General features: G+C 36.6%; 1 protein-coding gene and 1 non-coding gene across 4 annotated transcripts in view; both read right to left on the bottom strand.

Moving 5' to 3' along the window:
• VPS54 (VPS54 subunit of GARP complex) overlaps positions 1–15869 on the bottom strand; it is an 85097-nt gene extending 69228 nt beyond the window's left edge. For 2 of the 3 annotated variants that reach the window (XM_006201505.4, XM_006201506.4), the window contains exon 1: positions 15371–15869. The gene's annotated coding sequence lies outside the window, so the exon portion shown is untranslated. The remainder of the gene's footprint in view (positions 1–15370) is intronic. The other variant, XR_012058943.1, reaches the window with a different exon arrangement.
• LOC116279444 (U1 spliceosomal RNA) lies at positions 3857–4022 on the bottom strand. Its single transcript, XR_004188807.1, has one exon. It is a non-coding gene; the product is annotated as a U1 spliceosomal RNA (small nuclear RNA).
• Positions 15870–24470: the final 8601 nt, after the last annotated feature.

Genomic DNA, 24470 nt, shown 5'->3' with positions numbered 1-24470 from the left:
CTTAAAGACATAAAAATGTGTAACATATTGTTAAGTGGAAACAGTTTTCAGAACAATATGTACAGTACGATCCCAATTTTCTACTTCGAAGTAAGAATACACATTTGCAAAAAAAAATTGCAAACATATACCACAATATTAAAAATGGTTAACTCCAAGTGACAGAATTTCAAGAAATTTGTATTTTTGTTTGTGCTTTTTTAAATTTTCCAAATGTTCTTCTATGAAAACAAATTACTATCTGTGTATTAGCAGGGTTATCCAGAGAAACAGACCCAACAGGATACTTATAAAAATGAGTTATTCAAGGAAATGGCTCACCACCCAGTTATGGAGGCCAAGAAGTCCCACAATCTGTCTTACGCAAGCTGGAGAACCAGGAAAGCAGATGGTATGATTCAGTCCAAGGCCAAAGACTTAGAAAGCCAGGGGGCCACTGGTATTAAGTCCTGTAGTACAAAGGCCTAGAACCAAGAGCTCTGATTCACGAGGGCCAGAGAAGATGGACTTCCCAGCTCAAGAAGAGAAAACGAATTCGTCCTACCTTTACCTTTTTATTTTATTTCAGCCTTCAAAAGATTAGATAAGGATGATGCCTGCCCTCATTGGCAAGGGCAGATCTTACTTTACTCAGTCTACTGAATCAAATGCTAATTTCTTCCAGAAACACCTACAAAGACACACCTAGAATTAATGTTTTACCAACTACATGGGGATCCCTTGCCCAATAAAACTGACACAAAATTAACCACCACACTTTACTAATCAGCAACAATGCTATTATTAAACTGCAAAAACTCACCTTCAGCCTTACACCTAACCTCCACTATGAATCTTTTCTAATGATTATAACCCACAGAAAACTGGCCTTCTTTTGAACTTGGGATGTTTATTGTCTGTATCAGCAGTCTATAAACTTTTTTGGTCCTGTATCTCATCAGTTAAAAATTTTAAGCAATCATCATTTACCAATTACGTAGGGTACCACTGTATTAATGTATTTAATATAAAAACATGCTAAATGCAAATTTTTAAAAGATAAAAAGGAAAGACTTTAAAATAATGTAGTTTACTAATTAATGGCAAAAATACCTTTTTACTCTATCTTTAACTGATAGCAATGTGACTCACTATGCCTCATTATTATTAAAAATCTTGATTTAAACTTTATGAAATGGTGATTTAAAGGTTTGGCTCTAAGTTCAATTTATTATTTTTTTTTAATCTGGCTTTCAATGCCTGTTAAAGAAAAAATTAAAAAAGGATACTTCACAAATGTGTGTAGAACCAAGTGGAAGAAATCACTGATCACACTTTCTAAACTCTCTATTTTGAGGTTCTTAAAACAAGTTAGAAAACTCCAGTCTGGGTTTTTAACAAGTTTATCGTTTAACCAAATAACATAATGATGGAATATTTTCAAACATCCATTTTCAAAATAGATTTACTATAGCATGAGTGTTTCTAGAAAATCAACTACTATATTTTCTCATTCATTATTTAAAAATAAAAACAAACAAAAAAACCACCCTGCAGGAACAGACTGAATATGTTTGTGTATCTGTGTGTTTCATTATTTTTGGTTAAATATTATTGTCAGTTATATGCCATCTCTAAAAAGATCAGCAAATTTGGAATGCTTTTTATTTCTGTTAAAGAAAACAATACATAACATATTCTTAAGTTTGACAACTCCTTTTGAGTACTTTTATGTATGGCTGTGGAAAAGCCTGTACTAAGAGTAGGAGAATCCAACTCTGTGGTTTGTTGTTTACTTTTGGTTCCATTATGAGTATTCATCCAAGATATGATTTCTCTACAGGAATCATTTTAGGTTAATTAAACATTCTGTGAGAGTTGGTTTAGTTAAAGCTAGATAACAATCTATAAACAGAAGTAACTACTTGTGTAAGCTCTATTACATCACAAGGATGAACTAAATAAAGGATACCACTGTTAATCTGTTCAGTTTACTCACTGATCTATATAATGTGACTATCTGATAAATAAACATATGGACTGACTGTAGATGTTGGTATCAATCCTCATAATAAATATTAGTAAAGGTTCATTTATTTTTTATTTAGACAAAAAATGAATAGTCCCTAAGTTGGGTGGAATCTTATAAGGAGTTTGGACTTAATGCACAAGACTGTGGTGAGTCATTATAGACTTAAGACACTGGTGTTGATTATATCACTCTGGAGACAATTAGTGAAGAGGGCCAAGTACAGAACCTAAGAGGACTCAAACATCGCTGAAGAAAGAAATGAAAGAAAAATATAAAGAGAGACTACTGATAAAGATGGAAAGGAACATCCAAGAAGGTGAGGGGGAAATTAAGAGAAAAAAAATCAGCTCAGAATTTGCAAATAAAATAATAAGGGAAAAAACCTCCTTTAGATTTGGCAATTAGGAAGTGACCAATCACATAGGAAAGCAACATCAAGTCCAACAGTAGGGGTGCAAGCTGACTGCAGTGGATGGAGTGGAATAGAAGGTGAGGAAATTAACACACAATGGCTATTGTTTCAAGAGACCCAACTATGAGATTACAAACAAAATATATAGTACAATCTCATTTTGATACAGAAACGTTTTATAGCTATATATAATGTATGAAACGATAAACAACAAAATGTTGAGAGTGGTTATTAACAGGCTTTTCCTGACCATAGTATCTAAGCGTATCCTCCCCTTACCCTATGCCCCATCCAACATATATATCCTGTAATTTTCTTACTAGCATTATGGTCTGTGATCTTTATAGTACTTTCTCAAATCATAAATGATTACTTATTTACCTGCTTATTTCCTGTCTCTTCCACTATATTGTAAATTTATATTTATTTCATTCTTCTTCCTATACCAAACCCAGTACAGAGACTAACCACTCAGTGAACTGCATGAATGTTCAATGAATGAATGAACTAATGAATGACTATCATGGAAAAAGAGGTAAGCACACACAAGCCACTAACAGTGTCCCATTTAAGTTCATGTATATTCAAAACAATCTAAAAACCTGTCAAAAGTATGTTACCTTGTTTGTATAACACTACCTGACTTTCTAAAATTTGATTCTGTATCTCTACCTTCCCTTAAACAATATAATACACTGGTTAAGAAAACTGGCCATAAAGTGAGTTAGATCTCTTGTCAGTTAGCTGTGTGACCTCTGACAACTTTCTTACGTTCCTAAGTCTCAGTTTCCTCATTTGTAAAATGAGAGGCAACAGTATCTTCCTCATAGGAGTGTTGTTATATTTAAATGAAATATAACTTACACAGCCACTGTAAGCTCATGACACAATACCTGGCACACAGTAGATATTCAATAAATAATTGCAACTACTACTATTTATTATTGTTACTATTATAAACATCTTAAGCCTTAACATTTGGACTGTGCCACACAAAATTTTAAAGTAAATTTAAACTTTAGGATCCCAAGCCTCCTTTATTGGTGTCCTTTGCTTGAGTGCACCTGGTTTGAGTGGAGGGAAGGAGAAGAGACAGCAAACCAATATGGGCGGATAATTACATTAATTTCCTATCAGAAAAGTAGCCAAAGCCTAGAACAGTGGTCCTCAAAGCCATGCCAGCAAAAGGAAAGTAAAAGGAAAGAAAAAATAATACTAGAAAATGATGATGAAACTAGAAAACAAGGCATAAAACAGAAGCAATTTTGGACAAAAACTATGTTTGTGGGAGAAAAGAAGGATGATGAGGCAGAGAGGCTAGAAATGTCTTTGGAAGGCATCTGAATAAAGATCCAATCCATGGGAGTGGAGTGCATGAGATAAAAATTACAATCTCTGAGTTGGACAGGACTTTATTTTTTAATTTCTTTTTTCAGGGGAATGCTCAAACGCAGCCCTCCACTACCACAAGTTATGCAGCGGAGTTTCCCACAAATATGGGAAATTGCAAGGGTCAGCATAACCAGAATACAATGGATAAGTTTCACCCTCGGAAAACCACCTTCATGATCATGGTATCTTCCCTGCCAAGGTAAGTATGGACACTACTTTAAAAGATCACCTGACTCAACTGTCTACCCAATATATGAATCCTTTCTACAAGGGATCTTTCTGCCTCGACTTGAAAACCTTCAATAATGGAGAAATGACTAGTTCAAAAATAGATCGTTACTATAAAACAACCAAAATTGCTTTAGGAAAAAACACTCTTTCTTGTAGTAAACAGAATCCTGCCTCCCTGAATTTTGCATCATTATTCCTAGTTCAATTACATTACAGGAATAACAGAGTAAATAATTCTAGTCACAGGAAAGTAATACTACAAAAGAAGAAAGGGCAGAAAAGGAGGGCTAATGAGAGCTCAGAGCAATGGGTGGGGCAAACACATTTAAGAGGAAAGTAAGGAAGCAATTAGAAAAACTATCCATACAGAAGCCAAGGGAGAAGTGTCCAGGAGGAAAGTATGAACAGTAGTGTCAACACACTGCAAAGAGAGAAGTCAAGGAAGTTATTAACTTCAGGAAGGATACTGGATGAGAACAGTTTTAGGACAGTATTTAGGGCAGAAGCCATGTCACAATAAATTAAGTACGTGATGAAATAATAAAGGCAACAATATCAACATCTTTTTGGTGATGAAAGAAAAGAGCCTAAGACTTGAGCAAGAATTTTTTTAGACCACAAAGATCTGAGTGTATTTGTATGCAAATAGCAAGAAATCAACTGTAGGGTGAGATAAAGACACAATCTTTTTTCTTTCTTTCTTTCCTTCTTTTCTTTTCTTCTTCTTTTTTTTTGCATTCTAGTGCTTGGGCACCAGCCAGTGGTCCAACCTGATGCCCTGGGATGAGAGGTTTCTTTCTAAGAGACAGAAGTGGGAGATGACAGGAGAAGGAAGAGTTAGATACTCATCGGCATGGGGTGGGATGGGGTGGAGAGGAAGAAAAAAAAAACAAAAAAAAAACAGATAATACCACACTCAGAGACAATGAGGCATCTTAGGGCAGAGCCACCTTGACAAAAACAGGACTTCGTCAAGCAACAGTAAGAAAATGAGCAAGCTGATCCAGAAAAGTCCCTTCCATCTTACTCTTGTGCCTAATGCCCCTTATCTGGGGTGGGCAGGAAGATCAGCTGGGACTTAGATGAACCTGGATTGCCTCCCTTCCACCATTAGTTCTGACAATCTAAATCCTAAGATTACTGAAAATATGTTATCCATGAAAGGATGGCAGAGGAGAGGGAAGCAATAGAAGGAAAAGAAGAAGAATTACATCATCACTAATATATGACTAAACACGATACAGTTCATAACTGCTTGCTTTCATTCACATTATTTTCTTGGTCTTCTAGCAAGACTACCAAGAAAAACATTTCTGAATGAATCAATGATTCCTACTATATGGATAAAGAAACAAGTTTAAGAGTAATTTGGTTTCAAACAACTTAACTAGCTGACTGTGAAGGTACAATTTGCATTTTCAGATCTTCTGATTCTAAATTCCATACCTCTGTCACCAAACCACATTGCCTTTCCAGAAAAAAAACAAAACACAACACCTAAGTTTTTCACTATTGCCTCCCATCCATTTCAGGCACCCAGTGGCTTACTTTTCTGTCTTCTTTTTCTCCTTATCAGGTCAATTACTGATCCAACAACAATTATTCACAAAAATAATTATTATTTAAGTGCATCTTGTATTAAAAATAAATAACAGCAATAACATTTGATTGTGATAATTTTTTAAGACTGTTTTTTAAGAGCAGTTTTAGGTTCAAAGAATTTTGTACGACTGGGACAGCCAGAAAATTATTCCTCAGGGAAAAAGATAATATACACTTTCATCAATATAATTTACTATTTTTCTTAGTAAAAGGATTATTCCTGAGCTGCAATGTAGGATAAATATGCTACTATGTGCCATCAAGATGCATAGACAAGTACTTATTTCTATGACAGCCTTAATTTGTTAGTATTTCTTGAAATGCAGATCTTTATGTTTAAATTTTAGCTTCATTATTGAGATCATTGTGAGCAATAAGTATATGATAAATAACTTTTTAATTTTTAAGTACTTTTAAAAATTACGATTAAATTGGATTCTGTCAGGTGATAAATCATATACATAAATAGTGTAGAAATATATTGTTATTTGTGTCTTGGCTATATGAAAGAAACTTACCTATACCATTTATCAGAAATTGACCCTTAAAATTCAAGAAGTGTTATGGGAAGTGTTTCTTAGAATTTGACAGATTGAGATATTTTAAATTACTATGATTAAAAAATAATCTCTACAAATTTCTATCAAATCAATCTTTGGTTGGACATTACAGTGTGGTTTTTCTTTTTTTTCCTTGCCTCTATCAGTATTTCTAAATTGGGGGAAATCAAGTCGAAGCTAAAGGAACACCGAAGATAAGAACACGGTTGCACTAATCTAATTTGCTTTTTCCTTACATTTCCAGTTGACATTTATGAAAACCTGTTCCTTGCAGGAAACTCTGAATACATGTGTTTCCTGAAGGTCCTTATTTACTGTTGATTTAGTGACAAGAAGGAACAATAAGAGAGAACCTTAACTAGAAGGCTACAAAGTATAAACATTTATAATATTAAATGTACATATTTTTAAATGGCTATAAGTGACATTTCATGTGTGACACCCTTAACAGGAATAAAAATCATAAATATCCTCAAAAAACAATATAAATATATTTTTTAAATCTAGATGTTATTCAAAATAAAAGCAATGTCTTTCTTCCCTAGCACTAATCAGTGACTTAATATAGCAGCCTGAAATTAACTAAGGGTCATAGGTCTGGAACCGAATGATGAAACTCTACAGTGATAAAATCTGTCTCCAGCATGTAAAAAAAAATTCAGTTAAAACAAAATATAACTTGGATGCTTTATTTCACTCTTTTGGGCCACTGATATTACTGTACTAGTGAAATCTTTGTCAAAGTGAATCAGAATAGAACACTGGTATTCTGTTCTTGGTGTCTTGGCCAAAGTTTAGCAAATAAATCCTAAAATCACTCATTCAAAGTTATTGGAGAATACAAATGTCTTAAATATGTAAACCAGTAGGCATTTATTAAAATGGCTACAAAAAGAATAAATTTAAAATAAAATCTAGGCGGGTAGGGGATAGTTCAGTGCTTAGCCTGCATGAGGTCATGGGTTTAAACCCCAGTACCTCCATTTAAATAAATAAATAAACCCAATTACCTATCCCCACCAAAAAAAAGAGAGAAAGAAAGAAAGAAAGAAAGAAAGAAAGAAAGAAAGAAAGAAAGAAAGAAAGAAAGAAAGAAAGAAAGAAAGAAAGAAAGAGAGAAAGAGAGAAAGAGAGAAAGAGAGAAAGAGAGAAAGAGAGAAAGAGAGAAAGAAAGAAAGAAAGAAAGAAAGAAAGAAAGAAAGAAAGAAAGAAAGAAATTAAAATAAAACTTGTATAATCTACCCTACCCTGAAAACAGGTGCTAGAAGAAAATTATATATTAACATATTCCTAAAGAGAACAAAAATGACACTTGGATTTATCCACTGATTCGGGTTATCCCTGCCTTGCTTTTTGTTTTTTAGGGTAAAAATAATCTAATGTTAAGTCTATTTTTATTAATAAAATATATTTTATATCTAGGTCCTTAAAGGGGAGGGCCTTTAAATAATCTAAACAAGTATGTACTGTATAAATGTTAAGTAACAATAAAGATGATGCTTTCAAGAAATTTTAAAGAAAATAAAGCAAAATAGCTAGAAACTCATCTGCAGTAAGTCAGTAAGTGGTTCAAGAATGAAAATATTAAATGTTAGTTTAAGGAATAAAGTAAATAACTAATAAGTTCATTAGTACAATAACCCCAAGCCAACAATAAATTAATATTTTAATCAATCACTGGTTACCATTATCCCTATACCTCTCCCCACTGTTTCGGTCTCTTAGCCCAATTTTGCCTTACTAGCTTCTCTACTTAGCTTGGATCCCATGGTCAACTAGTTCAATAGTTTCCCTTGCATGTTCAATTCTCTCCTCCCTCATCCATGCTTTGTTCCTGGCTGCAGAACACTGTTAGAGAAAATTTATGTAAAACATGCTGATTATACATTTATGAGCTCCAAAATCAAGTGAGGCCCTATTCAGCAGTCCTTTCACTTATTTATCCTGAAACACTTCTCTTTCTCAAACCCTACAGTATTTATGACAAACTTTCATTACTACCATGTCCCTTAGCTTACCTTCATCAATCTCATGCTCAAAAAGTAACTGTCTACTTCACACCAACTTAAAAAAGTCCTCAGATATGACTTCTTCCATCCCTATGCAAAGGTACCTAACCTTTACCTACACACAATTCCTAACTTTCTGAGGTAAGTATGGTGTCTACTCTTTTCCAGAGTTAACTCCCCAACCTCCTGTTCTGAATCTCACCTTTCTCCATTTCATGTGAGACCTTGTTCTATTAATTATTCCCTGACTCTCTCATCTTCAATCTCATCAGTCCATCAAAAAACATTTTCAAGTACTAAAACTAAAATTCTTTCCCTCCACTCCATCTATTCAAGTTACTTCTTTTTGCCTCCCCTTCACTAGGAGACCTCTACTCTCTCTTTGGTCTACCTCCTAGAAATCTGTCTCCCATTCTCACCACTCACTTGGCTCGGGAAAAGCTGAGGAATGACCTGATTTCTAAAATCAATTGCTTATATTCAGTCTTCAACTAACCTGAGCTCAATGCTCTCAAAAGTCATTGAAGGTAATAAATGTAGATGGAATGAAAGAATCAGAAAAATCATCATTTGTAATCTTCCAATGTAATAACTGATTCAAGCAAAGATCATTTAATGGATGCTAAAACCACTGGTTTAAAAGGTTCTTAGGAACAGGATATTTATTTGGCCATGAAGTACCTACCACATTATCAATTATTTATTAAATAGTAGAGAGCTCTGTCAGTTCTCACCTTTACCAAGTGATCAAGCTACAATCACCAACAGTGGGACAGCCTGACATTATGTGTCTCCTGATAAAATAAAGTGGTAGGTATGTATATCATCTGTGTGGTATTCTTGCCAGAAATATTCAACGAGAATCTAATCATAAAGAAACAGACTAATTCAGAATATGGAATACACTCGAGGACAAATACATCTACTTTTTAAAGGATAAACCAAAGAAGAGAGGGAGTCAGTGGGACTAGTCCAGACTGGAAAAGACTGAAGAGACATAACAGCCAACTGCAACACATGAATTTTGATCGAATCTTTCATTAGAGGGAGAAAAAACACTATAAAGAATTTAGGGACTAATGGGAAAATTTAAGTATGGACTATATGCTGAATAACGTTATTGAGTAATTGTTGATATTCTAAGGTGTAATAATGGCACTGTGGCTGTGTAAGAGAATGTCCCTGTAATTGGGAGATGCATGCTTAAGATACAGGAGTAAAGCTTCATGATATTTATGTCACATTTTCAGGTTTGGCAAAAGGGAAGTGTATGTATGTGTGCTGGGGGAAGAGAGAGAGAGACTGTGTGTGTGTGTATGTGTAAGTGTTCACTCTACTATTCTTGACTTTTCTGTGGGTTTAAAATTTTTCAATAAATAATAATAATAATAAACCAATGAAGGCTTACCAAGAACTAAAGATAAGTAGAAAGGAGTCAGAAAAATGGAGGGAAGGAAGGGTGTGCTGAGGAAAGCCCTCCAGGAATAGGGAAGAGTAAGTGCAAAGGCTTAGAGAGAAAAGAGAGTTTATTGCCAGAAACCACAAGTAATTCAATGTGTGTGAGAAAATTATGTATTTAGGGGGAGCGGGGAGTCATGGAGAGTCACTAGGCTAGAGAGATAAGTTGGGGAAAAAAACTTAAATGAATTTATAAATTCATTAAAGGAATAAGAAATGTAGATTTCATCATGAGGATAAAATAAAGTCACAGAAATCATTTAAGCTAAGGTATATGATCAAATTTGCCCTTAAGAAAGATTGCTGATTATCGCACTGAGAATGGTCTGGAGAAGACTAAGACTAGAAGAGAACAGACAGGAAACTTGTAATAATGTAGGGGAGAGATGACAGTAGTCTGAACTCAGATAAAAATAGAGGAGATGGTGAAAATTGGATAGATTCCATATCTTTCTCCACATCTAACCTCATTTCAGTGTCCCACATCCAGATGTACAACTGCCTACTGGACATCTTCACCTACAAATCTCAGAGATATCTAAAATTTAATATATTCAAAACTTAAATTCATTATCTACCATCTTTACCCTCTTCCTCTACCTGCCCCAAATTTATTCCTTTTCTAGCTCAATTAATAGCAACACTGTCTATGTAGTTTCCCAATCTATAAACACAAGAACCAACTTAACTCCCTGACGTCTCTACGTTTTTCAATTTCTATACCAACTTGAACTGTCCCATAGTATGGATTCTATCTCTCAAATTCACCACAGATCCATCCTTTGCTCTCCAATCTAACTGCCACTGCTGTAGCTCAGGATCTTATTGAGCCAAATTGAAAAAAAACAAAGCAAAACAAAAAACAAGGCACAAACTTTCTCGACATAATTATAACAATTTCAAAATTTTACTGCATTCATTCACTCTGCAGGAGAAAATGCATTACCACAATATGCATACACAAACACCTATTCTCTGAACTTACTTTTAGTCAAAAAGCTATTTGAATATAAAATTATCCAAATCAGTACACATTTTGCTATGAAAACTTGTAACCACCTTCTACAATCTAATTTTTTTAAGTTCAACGTATTAAAAAGAAAAGAAAACCTACCAATACCACGACATGACTTATTCTGAATACTGTCTCCAACTATTCTACCCTCCTGCTAGCCCAGAAAAATTTCACTGCATAGTGGAATTCTATTAACCTGCAATCTTACTTCTGTATGGTTGTGAAGGAAAGTTGACCAGTTAACAAAATTGTAAGAGATTACATTTTCTCCCGTTCATTTCATGTATTTCAGTTAATTCAACTCTAAATGCTACAGCACAACTGTGGACTACTGAACATGTAGACAAATCGAAACACCTCTTTTTGTATAAAAGGATGTTGAAAATATACAAAAAGAAACAAACGTAGGAGATGAGATTCTACGAATAATGAGTGAGTTTAAAAACCTCTATTTCTTCCATTAAATCTTCACATTTGAAGAGAAATTACCACTGGTAGAAAAAGTCTTCAAATATAAAGGAAGGCATGAATAGTAAATGAAGATAGAAGGAATTATTCCCAAAAATGGAATGATCCAGATAACTATAGCTTACTCTTGGTAAGACTAAAACTTTTTGCACAAATAAAGCAATTCTGAACATTTTAATTCTGAAATTAATCATATATTTTTATGACTTTTCAAACAGCGTATTTTGAAAACAAGGTAACCTTTTCTTGATAACTTAATTTCACCATTTTAATAATCAGTTTAATACTGTGTAGTAACAGTGATACCCTCAGGTGCTACTGAAGGAAGTCAGTTTGTCCCTATGTAAGAGAGCTTCAGATTATGGTGATAACTAGTTCTTTTACTAGTTTATTACCAATACATTTTTAGAATTTCTCTCTTCTCCCTAGAAAGGCTATCAGCAGCCACTGTTTTCTGACTTGCTATCTATATTCCTGCCTTTGGCACCATCTATATCCCTTTCTTATTTGATTCTTCTGAAATAAGTAACTCTTTCTAATAAATTAAGCTATAATTGATATATAACATATTGGTTTCAGGTACAGTAACTAACTTGCATAGTTATAGTTGATATAGCATCTTAATACAACATTACCTTAATTCTCACAATAACTTTATAATACAGGAATTATCACTATTCCTATTTTATAGATGAGAAAACTGAAGCTCAGAAAGACTGAGTAATTTATCTAAAGCCAAAGGCTCGTAAAGAGCAAAAGTGATCCCAACTCTTCAATCTTTTCTTCTTTCATCACCAAATTAAGTTTATTTAAAGGAAATTTAAAAAAGAGTTAAAAGTGGGACCTATAAGAAAAAAAGGAGATGAGATTCAGTATAGCTCTGAATTTTTCTGGATTGCCAACATACATTACTAATTAAACACAGCTTACTTTTCTCCTATCTATGCAGTTGAAGCTACCAAGAAAAAAAAATCTAGATAAAGAAAACACTATTATTTATCTATGTCCAATTTCAAAAACCTATGCCAAACTGACACAACATTGTAAACTGACTATACTTCAATAAAAATAAATGTATTTTAAAAAAACCTATGTACCAATAACGAACACTTCAAAACATAATAGTTCAAATTTGCAGTAAAATAAGGATGACATTTTCAGAAAAAAAATTTTTTACTTCAGATTTGAAAACTAACAAACTAAAGAATATCTGCATTATGTCATAGATTTCCTTCTACTTTTCCCTCAACTGCCTCCCCTGCAAAGAGAGAGTTGTTAGAGGACGTAAAGATTAATCTAATCCACCAATGACCACTGAGGGTATCTTCCCACCTGGTGGGAGTCAAGAACATTAGCTCAGGCCCTTACCAGAATCACACAAACCGTGAGTTTCGAACAACATTACTGATATTTTGGCCAGATAACTCTCCTGTGTAGGGTAGCGTGGGGTAGGATATGTCTGTGCATAGCAGGATATTTAGCAACATCCCTGGCTAGATGCCAATAGCACCCCACCTTCAGTTGTGACAACAAAAAATGTCTTCAGACACTGCCAGATGTCCCTTGGAGGGCAAAATTATTCCTGTTTGAGTACCACTGTTTAGATGTTGCACCCTGGGTCTTTGAAAAAGAAGGCCTCCAACCAGCCCAGTATAATTTTTTTAATTAAATTTGGATTTTTAGAAACAAGATGGTAACAGTAGAAAAAGATACCTAAATAATACACATGGCATCCTCCTTTAGGTTAAAGCATTTTGGAGGATTCTGTAATGATCTCATCTACATGAGATACATCAGTCCCCACTTCCGTTCCATTCCAAAGATTGGGAAATGTCCAGTTCTCTGCCTATTCAGCTAGTAAAAATGTTAAATATATATATACATAGAACCTAAACAATTCTAACTTGCAAATCTCCATTTCTTGCCTTACATGGTCGCACTATGGTTCTTGAGCCACGCATCCTAGAGATTCAAGCTTTTGCTCTTCAGATTTTCTCATCTGGTTCCTACCATCTATTTGTGAAGCAAGAAGAAAGCTGATGACCTTTAAGGTCCTTTCCAAACCTTAACACCCAATGGCAAAAATACTCCTTCAACTTTTACTTACTCCCAGCTGACTAGGCCACCTCTTGAGATCACTGAATTCGTTCATGCTAACTTTTCTTTCTCCACTCTTCATAGTACTCTATGATGAATACAACCAAGCAGTATGTTAACTGTTTAAAACATCGCTTATTTAATACCAGTGACTAGCTGATTATTCCCTCACTCAAAATATTTCAAACGTGGCAATTGATTTTAAAAGAAAAACTTCTCACGCAGCTGATACTACTCATATGAATGGACCACAATAAGCAAATATTGAGATGGAAAGTGGTTGCCTCGGTCTGGGGGTGGGGTGGGGTGGGGTGGAGAGAATGGGAAGTAACTGCTAATGGGCAGAGGTTTCTTTTTGGGGTGATGAACATGTTCTAAAATTAGAGTATGGTGACAGTTGCACAACTCTGTAAATATACTAAAAATTGTTTAATTTAACACTTTAAATGAGTGTATTTTACTCAATAAAGTTGTAAAAAGCTAAAAGCAGGAAAAAGGAACTTTAATCAACTTTTATTCATAGGAAAAGGAATGTGATTAACAAGAAATTCTGCAGTTTGCCATTTCATGAGTTATGTAAGATTTGATTTTAATTCTGTCATACAAATTTAACACCTAACCAGAAATAAATTTTAACATTTCCAGAAAACAAACATGCAAATATAATCATTTTTTTCCTAGTAAACTTTGGATAATTTGAAAGCAATGAAAAACATTTCAGAGTCAAATGCTAAAGTAACAATACCTCTCCAAGAACAAAATTTATTAGTATCAACAACAAAACATGGACAGTCTTTATAATTTTGTCATAAAGCATTCTTTATAAAGAAAAAACATAAAAATATTTTTTCTTTTAAAAGTCATCCTCAGATTGTAATGTCTCTCCTAATAGCGCAATATTTCTGAAGTTAACAGCATATTTTAATAGCCAAATCACAACAAAATTGCCAACATCTAATCCCCCAAACCACAAATATCAATCGCCCAAAATTTGCACATATTAATAATTTTACCAAAACCTATCATAAGCAATGATGACCACTATGAACCACCAAGTAACACCTATTTCTAGAAAATAAGACTGACTGCAATACAAATACAGTCAAGCAAACAAATCCCATCATTCCATCTGTTCTATCATAACTGCTTAGAAAGCATTAAGGCTCTCAAGGTACTCTACCAGTTAGAACTCTCCGTCATATTTGTAAAAGTCAACCTGAATGTCTATCAAAATCTGCAGTTTAAATTACCACAATAACACATTTCTCAGTATACTATCATGACATCACTTGCCTTGTAAGCATTTACTATTAAGATTGCCCTGGGGTTTGACAAAACAGAAACAGAACCAATTAAAAACAAAACACAAAAACATTCCAATTTAATTCTTCGAAAGTAAGGAGCGCCTCAATAAGGACAAAAGTAAAGCTGGTTAAAAGGGAATTTTTTAAAAAATTGCAACCCGGGTCAGCCAAAATTCTAAAAATACCATCCTGAACTCGGCACATGGACAAACCAAGTGGTTAGTTATAATGGGGAGGCAAAAGTTCCCTTGTCAACGACAGGAGGGCAGGGGAGGCCTGCCTTTGTATCAGTGCAGGGATGGAAAGAAGCAGAACCGAATAAAATTAACTACTGAAAAAATGACTGCGAGCGACATTGACAAACTGCAAAACACCGAGTTATTCTTTGGGTTGGCCTTCGCCAGGAAGAAAAGTGATTTTTTTTAATTTAAATTATTCCAGTGGGATCAAAAAGAGGCCAAGGGCCCAGGTGGAAAAAGAAAGGGAAAGTTTGGGGGCAGCATCTAAGGAGGGTGGTGGAAGTTCCACAGCCCAGATCCCCGAGAGGGGCAGCAGGGCGAGAGCGGCATGGGGGCCGCCGGCCGGAGGTGAGAAGCCCGGCTGCTGGCTCCGACCCCGGAGGGAGACTTAGCAAGAGGAGGTGGCCGGGAGAGATGGAAGCTACGGCGCTGGTCAGTTGTGACCGAAACTCTGCCCGGCTCGGGCCGGGGAGAAGGCAGAGGGGTGGGGGCTCGGTCCCTCTATCCACGGGAGGTCGGGTGAGGGTGGGCCGCGAAGCGCTGGGGCCAAGCAGGGCCGGTCCGACACCTACCTGCGGGTCCCGGGCAGCCGCCCCTGAGCGAGGCCTAGTGCATCGCCGCCGCCTCCAAACCTCCACGTCGCGCCGAGGCTGCTGCTTCGCGGCCGCCGCCGCTTGGAGCCCGGCTGGGCCCGAGCCCGGCTTCCCGCCTCCGCCCCGCGCCGGCTGGCCGGTCGGCCGGGGGAGCACAGGGCCGCCCTCTCGAGCCCAGCTCCGCTTGGGGGTGAGAGGCGGCAGCGGCGGCTCCCTCACGTCTCTCCCGGGTGTCCTGTCAGCCAGCAGTTTCCCCCGGGTCCGCAGCGCCGCCTCCGCCGCTGCTGCCACCGCCTCTCCCACATCCCCGGCCTCCGGAGGAGCCGCCGCCGCCGCGCCGCGACCACTACCCCCGGCGCTTCTGCTCCCAGCCCCACTGCTTCCCCTCACCCCGCCGGCCCGCCTAGGTCCGGCTAGGTTCCGGGGAGACAGCGCCGGAGGCCGCCGCGAGGCCGCCGCAGCCCCCAGCCCACAATCCACCGCGCGGCTCCGCGGGGGCGGGAGGGCCGCGGCCCGGGCCGGGGGGAGCGCTTGCCGCCTCGGGAGAGGGCCGGGCCGTTCCCCCGGAGCAGGGAATACCCCGCGCAGCTGCTCGGCGCCTCCTCTAATGGGCCTCCACGCAGAAACCCACGCCGAACTCGACTTTCCCCCACGACCCTTCCCCCACCCCGAGGTGCTCTCGCGAGCAGCCCGGTGCCGCCTGTCGCCTGCCCGGGGACTGGTCGGCCACCCCTCAGCGTGGCCCTCGACCACCCTCCACCCCCCCGGCCCAGCGAACTCCAGACATCCCTCAGTCACCCAGCACCTGTTCAAGCAGACACTTCCACAACATTCCACCTGTCCTTTCACCCCTTCAAAGTGAAGGCTGTTGAGAGTTTCCCGAATAAGTATCCTTCGATAAGTTTAAGGTCAACCCCTCCCCAACAATCCACTGGACTCTGGAAACAGTGCATCGTCTCTCTAGCGAGGCCTTCCCCCACCACGTCGTGCCCCTAAGTCTTTCCCTAGTTCCAGGCCTTTCTCCCAGGCACCTATCAAACTTCTCTGGCGCTGAAATCAGTTATTCCTGCTAGTTGACTGAGATACTTGAAATGTGTGTATTATCAAGACCTCCTCACTGTGATTCTTAACAGTAATCCAATACAGCCTGGTTTCAGAGAGCTGGTGATCTTAATCTAATAAAATACAATCCTCAAGAAACGGAATGTTTAGAATATTTGAAAGAAAGATCAGGGCCATTTGAGCGCTTGTGTCTTAATTTTAGGAAGATATCTTTCAGTTTTCAAATCATTTCTTTGCCTAAAAATATCTCAAAGTTTCAGGTATCTATAAGACAGTGTGTTTTAACAAATCAAAAGTGAAAATGTAACATAGTTGGGGATTGAAAAAAAAATTGATGCAAATTTCACTTCTAAGAAGTCATTTTGAAAACTGCAAACGTAACTCTTTGTAAAATAATTTTACCCACTAAACTAAAATTGGAGGATGGGAAGGACAAGAGAGAAGGAAGCAACAAAAATAACTGAGATTTTTTAATTATGTTTTTCTAAATTCACTTCTCTGCAGTTTTGTAATAAGGAGAGTGAGAGTATCAATCTCCAATATGAAATAAATATAACTATAAATAAAAGAATCCTCCTAAATCTCTGATCTCACATAAAACCAGATCTCACAAAAATACCAAAGAAAGAATCACCAAATTTTATCAAAAGCCAGAGACAAAAATAAGTTCACTTTAAGTCTAGAAACAGTTCATAGATTATACTTAAGAAATAGATTTGGCAGGTTCCTATATTTTGAAACCACATCAGGAAGTCAACAGTAGTTCGAAAGCTGCCTTAAACCTGGTGGTTTGGCCTTTTAAAAAGTATTTGCATTTATACCCCACCTTATTCCAGAAAAGATTCTAAATTGCTCTAGCTGGCACGTGGATTAGAGACTAGCCATGAAGTATATCTCAGACACTAGAACAAGATCAACTGGTTTGCTTTCCTCATTATCCATCTGTAAATAACATACCATAGGAAGAAAATACACATTTGAGTATTGCACTTAGTTCTTTCAGGGATCCAGCATGATTTTACTTTTACTTTTCCACAGAATAATTTATAATCATGAATCTAAACATAAAAGTAAATACTAATGATCTGGTTTACCAAAAACAAAACAAAACAAAAACTGTTAACTAGGCAAGTAATTTAATTTAGAAATAGATAAATTTCAAATTAATTAATATGTCACTTGTTATACCTTGAATCATTTCAGTATTAGAAAGAAAAGCCAAGTCACAAATAAATATGTACAGGTATATTATTAGTGTTAATTTCCAGAAAGCACGGATCACAGAAAATTAAGAAAAACTGATGAAAATCATCATTGCCCTCAGAAGAAGCAAATATGAAGAAAATATTTAGCTACCCTATTATTAATGTTGTGTCTGGAATAATATTTGTTAAATCTGTTAATAATTATGAATGGAAATAGTCATTGGGGTCATATATTCTCATTATATGGAGAACAGTCAAATTTCCTAATGCTGCAACACCTATAAAGGCCCATGCTTATCTTTTGCTATATGTTCAGCACATATTTGTGTATGTGACAGTAGTGAGGTTAACATGTTTACTCAGGCAATGAATACCATTTTTAATGTTTGTCAGAAACTATACATTCATATGCCAATATAAATACAGAAGAGAAAGGGGGTACTCGTAGAAGGAACAATAAGAAAAATTGTTTTGCAGTTTAGTTAGACTGGCCCCTCTTTTTTCCACAATAGCAAAACTTAAATCTATCCAATGGAAACCCATTCAAGTTCTCTAACCTACTCCATAGCTAAATATGTATAATTACATTGTGTGTTTAGTATAAAATACCTTTGGTAAGCAAAATCCACATGTACTCATGCACTGAAAGTATTATGCTGGTAGTTGTTTCTCATACGGGTTTGTTTTTTTGATTCAATGCTCTGAATTATTTAATCCATCATATTTAAGCTATTCTAAAATGTTAAAGTGTTTTCAAATCACAATTTATAACAATATGAAAGGACCCTGAAACTGTGTTTTAATATTTCCTCATATCTAATGTAAGACTATTGGAAAACTTTCCAATTTACTTCCAGTAGGGTATAAGACACTAAAACTAAATGTGGGTAGAAGCAACAGTAGAAATATAATATTTCACGTGGTAACACTACATTCAATCATTATTGGGAGTAATATACATGTTTTCATTATACCATCATTTATTTGTGTCTTCTAAATCAGCTGCTTGATTAATTTAGAAACAATTATTTAACTCTGTTACATTTCTCTTTAACTCTGATATTCCAAATTTTCATTTGACTACCCTAATAATAGCAACTACCACTTACTAAGAATTTACTGTGCTCCAAGTATACGGAAAACCAAGGTAGCGTGGTGTATTAGTTTTTTATTACTGTGTGCAAATTATCACAAACTTAGTGGTTGAAAATAACATATATTTATTATATTATAGTTCTGTGAGTCAGGCATTTGGGCACAATTTACCTTGGTCTTCTGCTCAGGGTTTCATAAAGCTGCAAAGTATCAGTCAGGCTGTGTTCTCATTTGTAGGCTTGATTAGGGAAGAATCTGCTTCTAAGGCCATTCATGTTGTTGGCAGAATTCCTTTTCTTGTGGTTGCAGGACTGAGAACTCTAGCTTCTTGCTGGATGGAGGCTGCCCTCAGCTCCTAGAGGCCTCCTGCAGTTCCTTGCCACATAGGTTTTCTCATCATGGATGCTTACTTCATCAAACCAGCAAGGAGTATCTCTAAAGTCTCTAAAGTGAGTCAGCTATCAGTAGAGTGGTATCCTATCATCTTCACCATGCTCTGTGATTTAGAAGCAAGTCACAAGTTTTGCTCACACTCAAGGAGAGGAGATTAACCAAAGTTGTGAACACCTGGAAGTGGGAATCATGGGGGCTACCCTAAAGTTTGTCTACCACCTGCAGTGATTAATTACACACAGGCTTTGGAATTAAGCTAACTTTGGGTTTTCAGCTAGGCTTTGACACTTTAACTATGTAACTTTGATCTCCATTTCTAATTCCCTGTGTCTTCATCTGCCAAATAGAAGTAATTTATTACTTTATTTTTCTCATGATAAATAATAAAATTGTGGTAAGGAATAAATAAGCATTTTAACCCAGTGAAAGATTAACACAGAAGGCTCAATAAACACTGGTTTTCTTCCTTTTCCCTCTTCTCTTTTTTATTTTAATCTTGGTCTACTGGAAGTCCCTGTTGCCATTTCTACTTGCAGCTGCTACTTTGTTAGCCTGTGTGTAGAGTACATGTGTGTATACCTGTGAGTAGGGCTATGCAAAACCAACTCTACTATCAAATCTATAAAAATATTGCAAATTTTATCTGTAACTTCAACTAGGCAAAATTAAAAACTGATAAATCCATAATATTAGAAAGACAATTATTAGACATAGAGGCTTTGAGAGTTTAGAGAACTTTGTTGGGATTGGCTTTTTTTTCCTCCCTTTGAATCATGTTTAATATGCATATAGTACAAAAGGACATGTTACAGCTTAGTATATTCGCGTTCTCTGGGTTTGCATCCTAGCTCTGCCACTTCCTAGCTGAGTATCCTTGGGCATGTTAAGTTCTCTAAAGCTCAACTCCATACTCATATTCAGTACTTAGAATTGTTAGCGATCATACTTATCATTATAATCTTTACTATCTTATTATTATTAGGAAAGCTGTGTTAATGAAAACCCCTGAACAGGAAGCAGTAACACATGACTATGAATGAGGTGGGTGAAGTGAGGCAAGAGAACCCACGAGATCTCAAAAGTCCTCATAAAACAAAAAGGCCAATATGTTAGGTAAGTGGCCAGAAGCATGAAAATTTGCAAGTCAGAACTTGGACAAATAGGAACTAGGGAACAACCAAACTGCAAACTGTGAGGAATGCAACCTAAGACATTAGCAAGAGATGATCACATGAAACCTCAGACATGAAGCCTCTTATGTACTTTCTCCTGGAGCAGAAGTCAACCATAGAACACATCTAATCCAGAATTTGGAATAGGAAACACATGAGTCCTGTTACAATTGGAAAATAGTGATAAATTATTGCATAGATTAGAGTCTAGTAGTTGGAAATGAGGGCATATCCTGACAAATGTAAAATTATTTTCAAATTGGACCATTTCCCTAGAGAAGTGGTTATACATATAACATTTTATTAATCCTATATCATATTTTTTCTATGTTGCCTCATGTAATATTTGGTCTTTTATTGTTTCACTTGGTTATTTTATCTATGGAAGTTTTGTCTAACAAACTAAGTGATAAATATTTCTAGGACAGGATTTTCTGTTGTTGCTGTTATTGTACTTTTTAAAATATCCTACAGAATCTGGAACAATATACTAAATAGTTGACTTTCAATAAATGCTTACTGAATTAAAAAATAAATATGAATTACTCCCCCTTAGTAAATGGCATTTGGCATAATGAATATTAATAATTCATGAAATTAATAGATGACCTTGAAATTATACTTGACTCTCTCATATTCCACATCTACCATGTTAGAAAATCCTATTCGTTTTACCTACAAAATATATCTAGACTAAACAGTTAGCACCGCTCTTATTGCATCCACCCTGGTCCATCTTGCCTGCAGGGCTGCTAACTACAGCTACTGGGCTATGTACACTGCTCATGACAGGAAGCCCCATTCAGAGACTGCACGGTGAATGATGCTTCTTAGAGTTGTGTAGTGCAGTGATCCTACTTGCCTGGATTATTATAAAGTCTCCTAGCCTTTGTCCCCTACCAGTTTATTGTCAACAAAGCAGTCAGCTTGATCCTACTAAAATTTAAGTCAGATCATGTCATTCCTCTGCTTAAAAGACTCCAGTGGCTCTGTCTTACTCATACTAAAAGCCCACTCTTAACTCTCTAACTTTGTCTCCTCCTGCTCCCCCCATTTCTCACTCTGCTCTAGTCACAGTGAGCTCCTCACTTTTCATGGGATGCCAGGCATGCTCCTGCCTCAGAGCATTTGCACTTGCTCTTCCCTCTTGCCTGGTATACTTTTACCCCAGATATCCAGATGGCTAACTCCCTCACCTCCTTCAGATCTTTATTCAAGTCTTACCTTCATAGTGAAACATTCCACGACACCTGTATTTTTCATTACAACACCATGCCCTGCCTACTTTTCGAGTTTATATTTCTCCTTAGCCTTTATTATCATCTAACCCCTCCATGTTTTACCTATGTGTTGTCTATCTCTCCCTCACAGGAAAGCAGGCTCCATGAGTACAGAGGGTTTTGTCTCGTTTGTTTACCACTTTACCCCCAGCCCCCGCCAGTACCTAGAACAGTGCCTGGTGTGAGTTGAGAGCTCAATAAATACTTGTTGAAATAATGAATGAAATATAAAGACAAACTGGTGCTTATAAACATAAACCATTTTCTCCCATACATTAAGCAGAGTGACCAATTAGTCTAATGTCTTAAAACAACTGGCCACTGATATGTTATAGGGCTCAAGATTTTTGTAAGCCACGAATAATTTATTGAATAATGACAGACTTGGCTTATTTTACATCTGGAGTATTTTAAGTAATAACTACAGGAAATTATTTTTATAATATGCAATTCTATAATGAAGTAGAACTATAAAGACAGGATAGTTAAACATTTATTAGGGAAAAAAATTTCATTTAAAACTTCCCTAGGAAAGGAAGAAATTTCATTTAAAACCTTTTGAGGAAAAATGTGGTCAATTTAGAAGCCATACATTTTCAGATAAATGGAAGTCATAGTTGGCCTCTCAAAGGATTTCCTCAAGAACCAGCTTCTTCACCAACTGGGTATGTGACGTGACTCACCCCCAGCCATTGCTCAGAAAGAACTCCCTAAGCAGCAGGAAAACAAATTCTTACACTGCTATGTAATATTTTTAAATAGAGGGGGAAAAAAAATCAAATAGGAAATATTTTAGAAGCAAAATAAACAGAGACAAGAAAAAAACCCACCGAGTATCAGTAAACCAGGACAATTTCACAACATAATCCAAAGTAAAAGATTAACAGCATAACAATGGATTGCAATTACATAATAGACTTTCCTTGTATATCAAGATGCATTAGAAAGGCCATTTAATTTTCATGCTATTGTCTGGTCATTTTGGTTCCCATTCTACCAGGAAGTAAAATGTCTGTGTTTTCTCACTTTATTGTCTTTACTTCTATGAATTACCAAGCGTTAATAAAAACAAGCTCTTAATCAGAATCTGATTTCAATCTAGAAGTCTTATTTTCAAAAATCTAACTTTAGATCTAGAACAGCACTTTCCCCTTCCAAACTTGTATTTACTACCTTTTAAGGATCTAAATAAAATAAAAGTAATAAACTCAAAAGAAAGAAAACATCATTGAAATCAAAGACTTTTGGAACAGAAGAGACTTCACTTGCAGACAAGGAAATAAAGGTCCAAAGGGCTGAGACAGATAATGTTTTAGCAGTGGCAGATGACTTCCAATCAGAAGCCAGGCTTAAGGACTTCTCATCCCTATTCTTTGTCCCACATTATATTGTGGAAATGCTACAGCAACAAATTATTGAAAAAATGAAGAATTATGTTAAAGGGAATTACTTGTTATTTGAATCCAAAAAAATTATCAGATTCCACATCTCCTCCAAAGAAAAGTTAAGGCTTTCTCTAAAATATAGAATTTGAAGCCTCTCATTACTTGTAAGGAAAAAAAAAATCTTTTAGGGAAGGTTTCACTTGGTAATAAGTATTAAATAACTTAGTAATAAGTAATCAATGTAGATGAATTTATTAGTTTAAGTACTCTTTACCAATTCACAAATCCAAGAGACAATTCCCATATTTGGTTGCAAGAATGCAGTATTTTAGAAAATGTATAGCTTATTTTTTGTGTGTATTCTTCTTCTATAAATATGCAAAAGCCTATTTCCATTCTTCTGAGTTTATTCTAACTTTACTTTGCATCTCAATATGCACAGCAAAAGAAATGGTAAAGCACTGCATACAGGACACATTTACAAAACTTAAGTATTTTTGTGTCTATTACAAATTGAAAGACAGACTAGTGATAGTTTTATTTCCCCCACAGATCCCTACAACAAGCATATATCAAATCAGTGAGCAAACAAAAAGCCTGTGTAAATGGCTTTGTCTTCATGATTTAACTGGCTCACTGATGCGTGCCAGTGAGTGCTGCTTTGATTCCAGGTGGTCAGCATCTCTCTCTGGTTAATGGCATCCAGAGGGAAATGGCTCTCCTCTGTCTGCCTGATTCTTTACTGCCTGCCTGAGCTGCCTTCATTTTGCCCCAGTTTGTAGAGGCTAACTCACTACTTGCCCCCAGAATGAGGTTAACTTTTGTCAAAATTTTTATTCCTCTTAATGGTGGAAGAAATATTCTGATTCAAAATCTCTTATTATAATGAAGAGGTAGGGAAGACGTTCCTATACCAATCATCCCTAACCCCCTGCAGTCATCCTCCCTCTCAAGTAGACATCCAAACATCCATTCACACTCAGGGGGTATTTATCAAAGATGTTTCTGGCTCCTAGATGCTAGTGGTAAGCAAGACTGATTCAATTCACGCTCTCATAGCACCCACAATCTGGGATGGACTGGAGAGGGAGTATAGAAGAGAGACATTAAGCAAATAATTACAAGCATTGTTCAACAACAGTTGAGATATGTGTCCTGGAAAATAAAAGAAGTTTGCGAAGGCGAGTATAACTCAATATAGGTGAACAAGGAATCCTTGCCCATGGAAGCAGCATTTAAACTGACAAATGAATAGGAAGTGGCCAGAGAAGCAGAATAGTGGTAATGAAGAGTTCCAGGCGCAGTGGAAACAGCCAGCAGAAAGAAGACATGAAGGAGCTAGGTAAGCAAAGGGAACAGAGGAAAGGCCGAAGCAGGCCTAAGCCAGACCATTCAGGAACTTTATAGGTCATGGTAGATAGGAACTTGCTTTGGGCAAAGGGATGACACAAGCATATTTCTAAAAGATTAGTTTGACCACTCTTTGG

Source organism: Vicugna pacos, chromosome 15 (assembly GCF_048564905.1).
Source record: "Vicugna pacos chromosome 15, VicPac4, whole genome shotgun sequence".
NCBI classification, from domain to species: domain Eukaryota; kingdom Metazoa; phylum Chordata; class Mammalia; order Artiodactyla; family Camelidae; genus Vicugna; species Vicugna pacos.
The sequence above is the reverse complement of the archived record's forward strand: the minus strand, read 5'-3'. Positions and strand labels throughout refer to the sequence as shown.